General features: G+C 38.3%; 2 pseudogenes across 2 annotated transcripts; both read left to right on the top strand.

Moving 5' to 3' along the window:
* Positions 1-4132: 4132 nt before the first annotated feature.
* LOC308397255 (cytochrome P450 2K1-like) lies at positions 4133-6978 on the top strand (annotated as a pseudogene). The gene is made up of 9 exons: positions 4133-4340; positions 4447-4609; positions 4693-4842; positions 4928-5088; positions 5208-5387; positions 5687-5828; positions 6047-6231; positions 6576-6717; positions 6791-6978. The product of its transcript is annotated as a cytochrome P450 2K1-like (transcript).
* Positions 6979-8423: 1445 nt separating this feature from the next.
* Positions 8424-11888, top strand: LOC308397257 (cytochrome P450 2K1-like; annotated as a pseudogene). The gene is made up of 9 exons: positions 8424-8618; positions 8747-8909; positions 9022-9171; positions 9268-9428; positions 9527-9706; positions 9889-10013; positions 11090-11274; positions 11497-11638; positions 11719-11888. The product of its transcript is annotated as a cytochrome P450 2K1-like (transcript).
* Positions 11889-12676: the final 788 nt, after the last annotated feature.

The following is a 12676-nucleotide window of genomic DNA, read 5'->3' as shown; positions in this document are numbered from 1 at the left end:
GATTCAGGATTTTAATGAATCGATTTTACGTTATCCAAGCCAGAATCGATTTTAATCGATAAATTGATTATAAAAACCCACCCCTAATATTATGTTGAAGCACAGTACGTATCACTCCGCCAGGCTCCTGCCTACGATAGCCGTAATGCGCCGACAATCCATCAAGCGGTGCGGCTTCGTAGCTTAGCAAAGTCGTACTGAAACATTTGACAGATTTTCGAGCGCCCTGTAGCACATAAAATCGTTTCGAGGTCAGTAAACACAACCAGAATTCATACATAAGGCCCATTGGGGCACTGTCGATTTTCAGAAAAATCAAAGGATTGATTTTAAGTGTACCGCATTTTCCACAAAACATGGTAATAACGACGACCCGCTAGCATGCTCTACCAAAAATAGTGCTTTGTTGTGTATCTGACGGATGAAAGCTAAACCAGTTCCACACCACTGAAGTTGCAGCTTTTTTACAAACCAATTCTGGTTCATCCGTTTCATTTAACGATCCGCTTTCGCTCTTCTCATTCTGCATCGTGGCCATGTGTGTATGTAAACAAAGGCACTGCGCATGCGCGTTTTACCCATATTCTATCGCGATATTTCATTTTCTTATCGTTGCCCAACATTACACCTGTATTACCGTGAACGGTATGATATAGCTTAGCCCTAATTTGTAGGACGAACATCAAGGGTTTGTCCTACAAAGGTTTGTCCTTTGATGAAGTTTCGGATACAAAATTTCTGGGTGTGATAATAGATAACAAAATCTGCTGGAAACCTCACATAAAGCATATACAAGCCAAACTGTCAAGAAGCATCTCCGTACTAAGTAAAGTTAAATATTTTTTGCCTTCCAAATCACTCCGGGTACTTTATTGTTCACTTATATTGCCATATTTGGAATACTGTGTGGAAATTTGGGGAAACACATATAAAACTGCACTTCAACCAATATGTAAAATTTAAAAAAAAAGCAATCAGGATGATTAATAAAGCAGGATTTAGAGACCATACTAACATCATGTTTTTGAAATTAAAAATACTGAAGTTTATGGATCTTATAAAATATAAAACTGCAAAAATTATGTACAAGGCCAGATACAATATGTTACCAGGAAATATACAGAGGATGTTCTATGACAGAGAAGGAGACTATGAATTGAGGGGGAAATTGAATCTAAGGATTCTTAAAGCACGGTCAAAGGTTAAAACCTTTTGTGTCACTATTTATGGGGTAAAACTGTGGAATAGTTTTACTATAGATCTACAGCAATGCTCAGGAATTAGTAAGTTCATGAAAATACTTCGAAAACTGATTTTGGAAGAATATGATACCGATAAAGATGATCACCCCATTGTATGTATAAAAATATCAAATTATATCCAAATTATATCAATCACGGTAGCCAAGTTTATATAGGTTCTCCTCGTGTATTGTGTGGAGTATGTGATGATGGGAATTAGGTGAATTATGTGGGATCAATAAGATGTTGAGCAGGGGTAGGAATTAATAAGTATGTTCATACTTCTTCCTACTCCTTTTCAGACCAAACATTGTTACATTATGTCAGACGATTTTGTTTTATTTCATTATATTTTTTTTGTTTATCTGAACACATACGTGTGTGTGTGTATATCTACATATATATTCGTATCTGTAAATGAAAATATATGTAGTGTGTATATATTGTTTTTTGTTTTATATGTCTGAAACAAATAAAGATACAATACAATGACACTTACTGCTCCTCCACCTCTTCTTTTACTGTTGTTTCTGCTGATTGCGCTATTTACTAAGTACCTCATCACTCAGAGCCATCGTATTTGATGTACTGATGGATTTTTGTACTTACATCATGCATAGTAGCTTTAACAGCTGACTTTTTACTTTCTCTTTCAAATGACTGTAGAGTAAAACTGTGACATGAGGGATTCTTGGAAAGGTAAAGACGAAGCACTAGAGAGAGGGGTAAACTCTGTTTCTAGCTTGTGAGGTTGCAGGTCAGATATGGCAGCCAAGAGCATCTAAGTAATACAAAATACTTATAAACATGGAAGAAACTAAACTTGTGGGTGTGAAATGCTGCAGTGCAAAACAAATATTCTGGCATCAGAGAGGAGGAATCCCAGCTCTTCAGAAGTCTTCCCTTCCCTGATAAATGAATATATCTGTCAGTGCTCTGTGTGCGGGCAGGAGGAGATGTGGATCCAAGTGCAGGACTCTGAGACGGAAATATAACTGAAAACCACAGCTTTATTGCTGGCACCAACAAAACAGAAACCAAACATGAAACCACTAACTGGAACACACAGGCAGGATCTGAGGGTACGACACGACACCGAGCACGGGAAAACACAGGGCTTAAATACACAGGGTAATAATGAGGGAATGGGCAACAGGAGGGAGACACAGCTGGGAGAGATCAGGGCTGATGAGACAGGGAACAAAGCTGCACACACTAACATAAGACAAAGACTTTCACAATAAAACAGGAATCACTACTCATTACCCAAGCAAATCATAATTCAGAGAAAAACCAAACATAAGAACTAATCTCTTAACAAGAATAACTGAAACATAGATTATAATAATAATCAACAAAGCACCAGAGAAACATAAAGAACAATCCATAATTCAAAAAATAAACCAAAACATAATAAACTCAAAATGCTGGGTCAAATCCCCCCAGAACCGTGACAACATCACAGGTTACCACTCGTAAACCTATGATATATACACACATAAGAATTCCCAAAGCCTCTTTAACAAAATAAAGCTCTCCACAAAGTGTATAGAATTAAAGAGTGCACAAAAACAGGCAATTACAAAAAAATGGGTTCTACGAGCACAATACAGGGAAAAAAAAATGCTGAAATTAACCATCAATAAACCATAACTGGAGTATTTGTGATATATTAAGTCATTTAATTAGCTTACCATAACTGAAAGTAGTATTTTACTTTTAATAGATAGAGTTAGAATAGATACAGATAAATTTAAGGCCATTGTTGTGTAACACACAATTTTTGACAAACACATATAGGGACCTTCCAACTTAAAAAAAAAACCCACCAGGTGCAGTAACCAAATCAAACTCCAGGGGAGTTGTCTTGATACACGGAGGATAACAAAAATCGGGTAACTGTGAATAGTAAGGACTTCTTCTGAAACTTTGAATTTAGGCCTGTAACACCTATATAAACACCCTCCAATTTGGCCCTGCCCTATAATTCAAACTGTCCAGACATCGCTGTGTGTATCCTTGCCAAATGTCCAGACAAATATCATTGGAGCACACATGCACACACACACACACACACACACACACACACACACACACACACACACACACACACACACACACACCTGCGTGTTAATCTGCATGTTTTTGTTTGGAGTTTTTTTTGCACTAACGGTGTTGGCTAATCCTTCTAACAGAGCCAGCAGGGTGACAAGTTAAAATAACAAAAAAGATCCTGTTGTTTATTCAAAAAGTTCATGCAGGTAAATGACATATTTCACAACATGTGTTAAAAAACTGCTTTAAAAAATTAAAATCTCATTGTGTTAAAATCAGGGGGTTGAATTTGTTTATTTAATTTTATATTGTTAAGAATCAACATTTTGTCAATGATCTATGAAGTCTGAATGAGGTCACCTGAGATCTACTACTTTTGTCTCTGCCCACTTACATGAAATCACAGTATCCCCATTTGAGTAAAGGTTCTCAGTGAGGAAGCATCAGTTCATCATTTCAATATGATTATTTCTCCTGTTCAGGGGTGTAACATCAGTACCATTCAGGACTGTGAACCATCTCCAGAGGAAGATAAGATATCTGGAGATGGTTTCTAAGAATTTATTTTTTAACTTTTAGAAACATTTTGTGAATATTTTAAAAAGCAAAGCCCTACTTTTCTGATTCACATGAAAAGTTTAGACACTGATCGAAACACCGCCTTACTCAGTAATGATTTACTGCTTTACTACTGAAGCTTCCCAATGTTTATTCTATCCCCCTTGTACTGGCTTTCCAGTTTGGCCGCCAAAGTGATGTGCTGACGTGTTTCATCCAAAATGATGAGTCACTGAGGCTCTAAAGTAAAAGGTCTCCTAATGGTTTGTTTCACAGCCATGGGGATATTAGATGTATTTCTCCATTCCCTCAGTTCTGCCTTCTTGTTAGGGGCACTGACAGTCATCCTCCTTGTCTATTTCATCGTCACTCCAAGCTTCAATTCTCAAAAAAAAACAAAAGGGTCCTCCAGGACCCAGACCACTTCCTGTGCTGGGGAACCTGCTACAGTTGGACCTGAAAGGACCTTACAAAACATTGCTGGAGGTGAGAAAGTAATTGAACTATGCTGCAGATACAGTTCTCCAGGCAGCTTTTTAGCGTTGGTTTCTTTGATGTGTGTGAAAATATGATCATATTCTGTTTTTCTTAGTCATCCAAGAAATATGGATCAGTCTTCACGGTTTATCTGGGTCCAAACAAAGTGGTGATTCTGGCAGGATACAGGACGGTGAAGGAGGCACTTGTTGACTATGATGATGTGTTTGGAGACAGAAGCCCAACAAACATTGCACATGAATTAACCAAAGAGCATGGTAAAGGAATAATATTATTTCTTAAAATCTTTTAGCTTTTTTTCTATTTTGGTACTGTCAAACTAAAATATGACCACTCTCAGGAGTTCTGTGGTCCAATGGTGACTCATGGAGAGAAATGAGATGCTTTGCATTGACTAAACTGAGAGACTTTGGAATGGGCAAGAGAGCATGTGAGGACAAAATAATTGAGGAATGTCAACATCTCATTGAAGTATTTAAGAAATTTAAAGGTAAAAATTTATCACATTTGTTTGAACTGAATTGAATTAATGGTCCAATTACTTATACTGACTGTATGTGTTTGTTTTGCTACAGGAGAAGCGTTTGATACAACCCAATCAATTAACTGTGCAGTCTCTAATATTATCTGCTCCATCGTCTATGGCAGCAGATTTGAATATAATGATCCAGAGTTTACATCGTTGGTAGATCGAACAAACAGATTTGTCAGACTCGGTGGAAGTCCCTCAATACAGGTATTGATTCCTACTTTGTGACACTTATGGAGTTACAGATTTTTTCAAGGTACAACTCAATAACCTTTGTAAATGAAAAATGGTATTTTATGTACAGATGTATATTTGATGATTCACAGATGTATGAAATGTTTCCATCAATCCTGAAGTGGACTGCTGATAGGAACGAAGGGTTCAAACTGGTTGCTGCCAATAAAATGCAAAACCGTGCCTTCTTCCATCGTTTAAAAGAGACTCTGAACCCACAGATGTGCAGAGGCTTTGTAGACGCCTTTCTGGTCCGCAAAGAAAATCTTGAGGTTGGACTTTCTATTATCTTTTAACTTTGTGTTCAGGAATAAATAACTTAAGCTGATGGTGAAACTGTGCCTTATCCTGCTCAGCTATGGTTAAGACAAAACAGCTGTGTTGCATCCTAATACCTTTATCACCCAGCAGATGTATGCGAACACTATTGATCATTTGTAATTCTTCTGGTGTATGTTACATCCTCGTTACTGTTCGGTGCCTTGACACTTCTTTTTCTACTGTGCAACCCCCATCCAACTTTGGGATTAGAATGATTTGAGTGACTTTGCTGTTAAATGTCTATGTGCAGGAATCTGGGATTACCAACAGTCACTTCCATGATGATAATCTTCTGATAACAGTCATGAATCTGTTTGCTGCCGGCACTGAGACAACATCAACTACACTGAGATGGGGACTTCTGCTAATGGCCAAATATCCGAAGATACAGGGTGAGGAGCTCAAATAATCCACAACTTGAATACACTCTTTTACTGGAAATCACATGACACATGTCACAAGAGCAATATCACAATAAGCATACATTTATCAAATATACTGGAGTGTTATTGTCAGTGTAACACAAGTGTAATGTGTCCACTGTTCTCGTTTAGACTCCAGAGGATTCTAATAGGGATGAAATTCAATTACTGTTACTTTTATACTCTAGATGAGGTCCAGGAAGAGCTGAGGAGGGTCATAGGAGATCGACAGGTGCAGGTTGCTGACAGGAAAAACCTTCCCTTCACTGACGCCGTCATCCATGAGATACAGAGACTGAGCAGCATCGTCCCCACTGCACTTCCTCACAAAACCACCCGAGACATCACTTTTCAGGGTCACTTTATTGAGAAGGTTAGACTAATTGTTATCTATTCGAATCTGCTCGGCATCAAGCCATGTTTTGAGATAATGTAACTACATCCTGGATCGTCCTGCATTAACTTTGAGTTGAGGTGCCAAAGTTCTAAAGCTACAAAAAACCTAAGTGCAGACACAAAGAGTAAGCATGAGTGGGAACAGTTGTTATCAGTTTACTGAGTGCACAAAACAGAAGCTTGATGCCATCTTGGACGGGCAATCACAGGAATACGGGAAAGTTTGAAACTGAATCCAAATCAAAAGTATGTGCTGTTTTTATGTGTTGTCTTAGTACGTTTTGTACTTTGTGCATCTCTGAAATCAGCTGTTATCTGCAGGGAACCACAGTGTTTCCTCTCTTGACATCTGTCCTGCATGATCCAAGTGAGTGGGAGAGGCCTCACAGCTTTTATCCTGCTTATTTCTTGGACAAAGAGAAAAAGTTTGTCAAGCGAGATGCCTTCATTCCATTTTCTGCAGGTTTGTGAGCTCAGCCATTACCACTGAGGTACATCTCATCACAGGACAGTTGATTATTATTCATCTCTTGCAGGTCGCAGGATTTGCCTCGGAGAGAGTCTGGCCAGGATGGAGCTCTTCCTCTTCTTCACCACCCTCCTGCAGCGTTTTCGTTTCACTCCTGCACCTGGAGTTTCAGAGGATGAATTAGATCTGACTCCAATTGTGAGCATTACTCTCAGCCCTTCGATTCACAAATTATGTGCTGTTTCCCAAATGTGAGGAAGAGATGGTCTTTATAAGCTTTTGTTGTCCTGTGAAACGGCTCCAGTCAATTTTTAGCAGAATATTTTCTTGTGTCCTTAATTATTATTAGTCCTTTATTTATCCAGGTTAAAAAAATCTCATTGAGATTAAAAATCTAATTTCCAAGAGAGACCTGGCATCATGGCAACAATTTCAGGCTCACTGACATGATTTACAAAATGTTTAGTTCAATTGTTCCTTTAGTTTCAAGGTGATTTTATTAGCCCCATCTCATGTAGGTAAAGATTGCCTGTTGGCTTCAAAGTTTTCACTGACAATAAAGGCAGAATGTTTTGATTACTTAAAAATGCTACACCTGCCATGTATCGCTCTCTCGCTTGCTCATAAAGATGTAAGATGTTAAACATTTTCCTCCACAATAAAGATCAAATGCTGCATCAGTGCATGTCGTGCTTATTACTGCCCCTCAAGAAAGAAGACACCCTCAGTTTTCTTAGTAAGTACCGCCATGCCACGCCCCCTGGTGGTTGGAGAAGTTTACAGATGGGTTGACAACACATTATTGTTACATTGTTGGTCTTCCATGTGACCTCTTTAGAGAGAAGAAGAATGTCTGAAAGGAACTGAAATATATATCAATGTTTATTTGTATAGATGAATTGTTTTTTCATAATTTTGGGGGGCTAATTGATGGTTACCAGACTCTTTGGGCCATTTTCTATCTGTCCGCTTCACTTTTTCATTTAGTGATAAGAAAAACTAATGACCATCACTTGTAGCTGTCTAAGTCACCCATAATTAAAGTGTATTCAGTTCATCTTGACGTAGTTTTTTCAGCGGGAGAAGCATTTCATCCAAGTGACTTCTTCAGTCTTAGCTGAATGCAGGTTTCTCCAACCTTATTGCTTCTCTTAGATATTGCCACTTTATTTACCTGCTGCCCTTGTTGTTAGGAAACCTGCTTTGCTACCCAGTCACTTTGGCCAAAACTGCTTGGTTACCCGTTTTATCCTACACTCAGCTAGGTTGGATAAAAAGTTATTTACCGTACTTTCTGATTTATGACATACTTCCGGTTTGGAAGTCTTATAGAAAAGCATAAAATATAAATGCTCTTTACATTTATCATATATTCAACTCTAAAAGTCAATACAAAAAAATGAGCTTCAGTTTCAAATAATGTTAAAATATAGTAAAAAAAAATGCTGCACTTTAAAGTGTTTACACAAATAACTGTGTTGATATCAGGTACACACATTTATACGTGTTTTATTTATTTTTATTTTTTTTTCATCCTGAAAATATAATATTGACACAGACCAAAGTACTAACTGCAACATTAATCATTTACTCATTCATAACCACAGAACACTGTTTGCACTGTTTATCCCTGTGCAGTGTCTTTCACAGTCACTGAGTTTTCAGTGCAAGTAACAGAGTGTATATTTTACTTGAAAACCATGGGGATATTAAATGTTTTTCTTCAGGCCTTCAGTTCTACCTTCTTGTTGGGGGCTCTGACGGTCCTCCTGCTCATCTATTTAATCTCCTCTGCTAGCTTTAGTACCCAGGATCCCCCAGGACCCAGACCACTTCCCTTGTTTGGGAACTTGCTTCAGATGAACCTGAAAAGACCCTACAAAACATTATTGGAGGTGAGGTAAAGCTATTGGGCTGCTTTTCTTTTAGGCTGACTTATAAATTCAGCTTTCCATGCAGCTCTTACAACTTCCAGGGTCTCTCTAATGTGTGTCAAAATATCAACATATTCTGCCCTTCTTAGCTGTCCAAGAAATATGGATCAGTCTTTACTGTCTATCTTGGACCCCAAAAAGTGGTGGTGCTGGCAGGATACAAGACAGTGAAGGAGGCACTTGTTGACTATGATGAAGTGTTTGGAGACAGAGATCCAATTCTAATTGTGCATCAAATGAACCATGGAAATGGTAAAAATAAATAAATAAATAAATAAATAAATAAATAAAATAAAAAATGGGCATAACCACATTATGTGTCTTAAATTATTGTTATTTAAACTCTATACACACTTCATTACAGGGGTTGTGTGGTCCAACGGTGATTCATGGAAGGAAATGAGGCGCTTTGCACTGACTAACCTGAGAGACTTTGGGATGGGCAAGAGAGCATGTGAGGACAAAATAATTGAAGAATGTCAATACCTCATTGAGGTTTTTAAGAAATTCAAAGGTAAGATTTGTTTATGTTAAAAAAAATTAATGAAGGTTGATGAAGATTAATTTGACTGTTATTTGTTTTTCACTCCTTTCACTTGTCTTGTCACAGGAGAAGCTTTTGATACAAACCAAAGATTATCATATGCAGTCTCTAATATTATCTGCTCCATTGTCTATGGAAGCAGATTTGAATATAATGATCCAGAGTTTACATCTCTGGTAGATCGAATGAGCAGAGGTGCTAAACTTTTGGGTTCTCCTTCAGTACAGGTCATTTCTATAGTTACTTTCATAAGCACATAAAGCATCAGTTGTTGCAAATAACAAAATATTATTCTAGTTACTGGTGGTTATATAATTTTTGACAGATGTACAACATGTGTCCAGCGCTGTTGAGTTGGATTGGTGCCAGGAAGGAACTGCTCGAAATGTCTGCTACCAGTAGCAAACAAAACCTTGGCATCTTCAGTCATTTAAAAGAGACTCTGAACCCACAGATGTGCAGAGGCTTTGTGGATGCCTTTCTGCTCCGCAAGCAAACTCTGGAGGTTGGCATCTCTGTCACTTGTCAAGTTTGTAGTCTGAAATTATTAACTGAAGCTCAGGGTGAAGCTGTGCACATTCCTGCTTAACTAAACAAATATGCTGTGTCCTAGTAAGAACAAAGTACACATTTTGTCAGTTTTAAGGGAATTAGATTTACTGGCATTTTATTGTTGCATGTCTGAAGGAATCTGGGATTACCAACAGTCATTTCCATGATGATAACCTTTTGATGACAGTAATGAACTGAGACAACATCAACTACACTGAGATGGGGACTTCTGCTTATGGCCAAATATCCAAAGATTCAGGGTGAGGAGCCTAAAAATTTAACTTCAATGTGCTAATGAAATCAAATCACTGTCACAAAAACAAAATCAAATAAATAATGTCACCTTCATTTATAGCCGTGTGAAAAATCACGTTTTCAAAGTACTCTATTTTTAGTCCTGTGAAACACAAATTATTCCCTTCATGGGATTTAGGAGTAGCAGCCAATCAATAAGGTGCTAATCAAAAGCACGATTAGTTGATCTTTAGCAAGTGTGAGCAACTGAATGAAGACAGATTTTTTATAGTTTGTTAGACTGAAGCCTTCAGGTGTGGACTAACACACACCTGAGGGCTTCATTCTTCCCTGGAGTGGAAGTTCCAGTAAATGCACCCCAAATTAAAAACCAGTTTATTCTAGTACAATTCTGCAGTTCTACAATTAAAAAAAGTCAGAACAGGTACGGCTTGTTTAAAATAGTTGCCAAAAGAAAGCATAGACTTCTGAGACAACATCCTGTTGACTGACAAGACAAAACTAGAAATGTTTTATCATAATGCAAAAGTACCACATCAAGCACAAATCCAACACAGTATGTCAGCACAAACACCTCAGACAAACTCACACACAGTGCTAAAGGAGTGATGATTTGCAGTTGATTTTTCCAGTCACAGGACTTGGGTACCTTGGGTAACTCTGTAATGATCATAAGTATTTTATAGCAAATGTCAGAGGATCTGTCCCAGATTGGCCTAAACTGGGCTCTCCAAAAGAATGGCTGAAAAAGATAACAATCAAGGTGCTGCAATGGCCCAGTCGAAGTCCAGACATAAACTCAAATGAAATGCTGTGACAAGACATTAACAGAGCCATGCCTGACTGAATGTCTGCAAACCTCAATGAACTAAAGCAGCACTGTAAAGAAGAGTGGGCCAGAATTTCTCTACACCAATGTGAGAGACTGATAAAATAATTTAAAAAGAACTATTACTTCAACTGGCGTGCACTTAATTTTTTTTACAAGATTGCATAGATTTCTGTGAAAATACTGTAAAATGGAGTGTTTGAGTGATTCTAATAGGGATGAAATTTAATTATTGTTACTTTTATACACCAGATGAGGTCCAGGAGGAGCTGACGAGAGTCATAGGAGATCGACAGGTGCAGGTTGCAGACAGGAAAAGCCTGCCCTTCACTGACGCCGTCATCCATGAGATACAGAGACTGAGCAGCATTGTTCCCACTGGAATTCCTCACAAAACCACCGAAGACATCATTTTTCAGGGTCACTCTATCAAGAAGGTAAGACTGCATAACACACCTACCGCTTTTAAAAAACCTGGCCTGCACTAAGCCATCAAGTGCAACAAAATATAACTGCATTGTGGATTGTTTCTTTATGATAATTATGTGTAAAGGGTGATGGTTTGGTAGTGCAGGTAGGAAAACATAAATGCAGATAAAATACATGTAAATACAAGGTGGGGAAAGGTTTTAGCAGCCTGTGTATTGTAATTTGTGCAGGGAACCACGGTGTTTCCTCTCTTGACATCTGTCCTGCATGATCCCAAGGAGTGGGAGAGACCACACAGCTTTTATCCTGCTCACTTCCTGGACAACGAGAAAAAGTTTGCTAAGCGAGATGCCTTCATTCCATTTTCTGCAGGTTTGTGAGCTCAGCCATCTCTGTTTAGGTTACATCTGCTGACAGGACAGCTGAAGTTATTCTTCAATTGTCTCTTACAGGTCGCAGGATTTGCCTCGGAGAGAGTCTGGCCAGGATGGAGCTCTTCCTCTTCTTCACCACTCTCCTTCAGCATTTTCGTTTCACCCCTGCACCTGGGGTTTCAGAGGATGAATTAGATCTGACTCCAGCTGTGGGTTTTACTCTCAGCCCTTTGCCTCATAAACTATGAGCTATTTCCCGTATGTAAGGAAACTGTATTTGAACGCTGAACCAGTCTTCTCTGAATCACGTTATTATTTCATGACGTACAAGTAATCGTAATAGATTCTGGGAAAAAAATGGATTAGGTAAAGGCTTCTTTGGAAATTTAAGAGTTTGCAAAGCCAGAACTGACCTCTGGGCCATAGGTTTGATATCGATCCTTTAAATTTAAGCTTTTTGTACAGCTCCATCACATGAATCTAAGGCTACGTTCACATTGCAGGCGAAAGTGCATCAAATGCGACTTTTTTGACCCTATGCAACCCATATACGATCATGGTATGACAGTTTGAACAGCACAAATCTGATATTTTCAAATCCGACCTGGGTCACTTTCGTATGCGCATGTGGGCCGCTTTGAGGGTTCACACTAGAGCGCGTTTGCTGTCACATTTTATTTGTAGTGTGAACAAGCAGACAAAAAAAAAATCAGATTTGATCAAAAAATCGGTATTGAGCATTAAGACCTGCAGTTTGAACATAGCCTAAGTGAGCATTTTCTCCTGGAAATGGAGTCTCCAATGAGTTTTTTCATAAGTTGGTTGATTGTTTTGCTCAACATGTTCACTGTAACTTAAAAATGTTGCACAAGCACATGTTAATCTCTCTCTTGTTCATGAAGACTTAATATTTTCTTCATTTTCTCCACAATAAAGTTGAAATATTAAAATGAATACACCTCACACATCATTTCCTTCCTCACTCCACCAGTCTTCTCAGCAAGTCTTCTAAGTGTCTATGTTTGACCAGCTGGAA

Source organism: Rhamphochromis sp. 'chilingali' (assembly GCF_963969265.1).
Source record: "Rhamphochromis sp. 'chilingali' genome assembly, chromosome: 5".
NCBI classification, from domain to species: Eukaryota; Metazoa; Chordata; class Actinopteri; order Cichliformes; family Cichlidae; genus Rhamphochromis; species Rhamphochromis sp. 'chilingali'.
Note: the sequence above shows the minus strand (reverse complement) of the source record. Positions and strands in the feature narration are given on the sequence as shown.